This window comes from Pteropus medius, unplaced genomic scaffold (genome assembly GCF_902729225.1).
Source record: "Pteropus medius unplaced genomic scaffold, Ma_sr-lr_union100, whole genome shotgun sequence".
Taxonomy (NCBI): domain Eukaryota; kingdom Metazoa; phylum Chordata; class Mammalia; order Chiroptera; family Pteropodidae; genus Pteropus; species Pteropus medius.
The window spans coordinates 11,466,465-11,470,364 of record NW_024349797.1 but is presented as its reverse complement, the minus strand read 5'-3'; the positions used below and the strand labels follow the sequence as shown (position 1 = coordinate 11,470,364).

Here is a 3,900-nt window from a genome sequence, read left to right as displayed (position 1 = left end):
TCTGAGATTTCCTTTAAAATTTCTTTGTCTTTTGGTACCGGTTAAGGTTGACACTTATCTCTCTCTTTCTCTCTCTTTGTCTCTCTCCTTATTTTTCTCCTTTTTGCTTTTTTTTTAAATTTTTATATTCTGGCTTATTAAACATAAGTGATAAATACACATACGCATATACATATTGCTAGCATCTCTGGGTATTAAATATGTCAGGTGCTTTTAGGTAGTTGGATAAATTAGTGAATAAAACAAACAAAACTGGGCTCAAATGTTAGGAGAAAGAGGATTAAACAATATAAATATACACATACACATACATATAGACATTTGAAGTTGATAATTGCTATGCAGAAAATTTTAGTTGGAGAGATGGAGTTCGAGTTCCAAGGAGAGTTGTAGTTTTAGAGAACAGAACCCAGAAAGCCTCTCTGAGAAAGTGACGCTTAATCTGAATCCTGAGGGGGTATGTAATAAACATATACCTATTTAGGGAAGAGCATGCTGGGAGAGGGAGCCGCAAGTGCAAAGGCCCTGAGGAAGATGTGTACCTCATATGTTGGAAACATAGTGCAGAGCCACCTGTGGCTGAAGGAAAATGGACTCAGGGACAGAGAGTAGGATTTAAGGTCAGAACGGTAAGGCATAGTAAGGAACAGTAAGGGAAGCAGAACATATAGTACCTTATAAACAATGAGAACTTTGGCTTATACTGAGTGAGTGAAAACTATTTGAGGTCATCGAGCAGAGAAGTGATGTAATGTAACTTAACAAATTGAAGGGATCTTTTGGGCTGACATGTGGCAAGTAGACTGTAAAGGGGCAAGAGTAGCAGCAGGGGGACTTATTAGGTGGTTATTGCAATAATCTCGGCCAACGACCAGAGCATTAGTAGCGCAGTTGGTAAGAAGTGGGTAGATTTGCCTAACCCAACCCTGCCAACAGCAGCACCTGGCATGTCGCCTCAGTGTGCCAGTGGGAGCTAATTACACTGTGTCCAGGAGGCAGTACATTTAAGATACGGTTAATTCTTTCCAATTAATCTATTCTTGCCTTCTCAAGCAGGATATGTTCTGAAGAATACAAATATGTCCACCTTAGATTTTTTTTGGTCACAACACTGTATCCATCTTTTCACCATGCTGGAACACAACACTGCTAATGCCATAAGCACCCTGCTGTCCACGGCATAACCCCTTTCTGCTGTAGTCCCTATGGCCTACATGATGGCCAGCCAGCTCAGCTTGTCTTCCATATCTACAGTCAATATTCCCTACTCACCCATCCTCCTCTGATATTTTGACACTTAGTAACTTCACCTTTGATATTTCCAATTTGTTCCTGCATTGAATTTTGCATTGGAACCTACCAATTAGTCTTTATTATTCATCCAACTATCTCATTCTGAACTTCAGACAAAGTGGTTCACAATTAAACAAAAGTTCATAAGTAAAGCACAAATTATATCATGAATATCAGGGTCATACAATGACCTTTATTATTCAGTCTCCTTGACCTTGGCTTAAGAGTCCTAGAATTGGACCAGTTTGTCTGGAATTCTAGAAAATAATTGCTTGAAGAAAAACAACAAATTAATAAACAAAAAAAGGGCTTTTGCCTTAAGATGATTACTAATAGGGTGCAAAAACATCTATTATCACCCAGGAATGAACCCTAGCAACTCAAAATAATGAGAGAGAAAAAAAAAAAAAAGGGAAAGACTGAAATTAAGAGTTGTCCAGAATATTTTTATCTAAAGTTAATAGTTCTCAGACATTGTAAATAAATAAACAAATCCATAAAACTGGTAATAAAACAATCATACATGCATACATACACATATACTCATATATATTCCAGTAAATTATACCAAATATTATCATTGGAAAGACCACACTCGGAGTTTTAGTGAGCCAACTACAATAAGCCCATTCTATTTCTTATATAGACAGAATGAAAGTGAGGACTTGTATATACACTTGGCTACCTTAAGGTCGTATCTAAAATTCATAAACCTTGAAAGCTGATATGCTTAGCTTCAGAAAATCCCAGATCCTTACTCATTGTATTTTTTTCTGTTTTCCTGATTACAATATATGTGGTGGGAAAGAATGTTAAATACTCTGATAACCAGGTTGGAGTCAGGAGCAAGAGAGGGAACAGAGTGAAGGCTGTAGAAAGAGACTTAGCTGAAAAAGATAATACAGCAGCCAGCTCTGGGGAAGTGTGAAAAGTCAACCAGCTTGACCTGGTATTATTCCATCTACCTTCTGTTTTATTGGCTTTTTTGTTTTTTAAATGCAGTAAGCATCTGATGTCATCTGAGAACCATTTTATGCTTCTTCCGTGGAGGATGTTTTACAGTTTAGAGAGCTGATCATGGTTCAGAGATGTGGATGAGAAGGCGATGGAACCAAAAAAGTGATGCCACACAATTTTGGTTAAATCCTTTGATGAATTTCAACTTCCACGATGATTGCTGTATTGCCACCTATCAGCCCATGATCTGAACAACACATTTGTGAGGCTGCAATAGCCAGTCCACTTTGCTATGCTTCTGACACAGCCAACTCTTCAGTATTGTATTGATTTTAGTTTATGAAGGAAGACACATGGCCATGGATGTCTCCCTTATTTTACATCTTATGATTCAGGTACCCAAGGAGTTACTGCTCCGATTCTCTTGGGCTCAAGTGCAGAAATCTTGCTGACGTGTCTCACAGGCTTGGCTTGGGGGTGGTTCCTAACCATTGAATCAGCTATTTGGGGATACTTAAGGGTATTGGTGACCAAGGTATTTTCAATTTTAGTCCATTTTGAATCATATGTCTTCCTGCAAAATCAATCAACTCTAGCCAGGAAAAGAAAGATCACATTGTAATAGGCTGTTCCTGCTGCAATGATGAGATTAGGAAGGAACAATGGAGTTCTTAGAAAAAAGAGGTACTGGGAGCAGAGTAAAATCAATGTGTACCCTGTTTTGACTTTTCTCTATGTTCACGTTACTTTCCCCTTTGCTTATGACATAGCTTCCTAGTATATCTTTCTATAAACACAATTGTCACTATACCCTCCCCACCAGTACACTTAGCCATGCTATCAACCTGAGTAATTAGAAAATTTCATGTACAGAAATTTGTGGTCTATGGCCCTGCCACCCTGAACAAGCCCAATCCCGTCTGATCTCGGAAGCTAAGCAGGGTCGGGCCTGGTTAGTACTTGGATGGGAGACCACCTAGGAAGACCAGGTGCTGTAGGCGTAGAAATTTAAAAAATAAGGGATTGTAAGCTGACAAGGTCCTTGCAATAAAAAAAGAAGAAATTAAAAAAGGAATGATTTGATGTCATTGTAAGAAAACTTATACTTTACTCTTCTTATATATAAAAACATAAATGTACTGCAAAAATTTTCCATTATAGAAACTATAATACTTAAAAAGAAATAATTCTCAACTTAATAATCATTAGTTCAGGTAGAGAGTCAAAAAATAGACAAATAGGATGATTTTTTAGAAAAATGAATAAACTAAAGACTATAAAGACTAATTTACAATTTTATTACTATTAGATATGCTAACATGTATGCTAGTACTCTTTAGCATATCAGTATTAGCTGAACATCCTTTTCTGCTAAAATTAATTTTCCAAGGACATGTACTACAACATTATTGAAAGTTGCTTTTTTAATATGGATTCCCCTCAAAAATAATTTTATGGTTGCTAAGCAGTCAATTGCCCAACTGCAGAGTAAAACATACTTAATGAGAACAGTGGCAAGAAACAGGAGTAGGCAAAGGTGAGAAAGAAATACAATGATTTATATTCAGTTGGGAAAGAAACTGATAGCTGACAAGGCAAGAGTGGTTGAAAGCTACACCCCTACCAGCATGAAATTTTTGCAAAACTGCT

At 37.2% G+C, this 3,900-nt stretch overlaps 1 pseudogene; it reads left to right on the top strand.

Annotated features, from left to right (window-relative positions):
- Positions 1-3,132: 3,132 nt before the first annotated feature.
- On the top strand, positions 3,133-3,251 carry LOC120620021 (uncharacterized; annotated as a pseudogene).
- Positions 3,252-3,900: the final 649 nt, after the last annotated feature.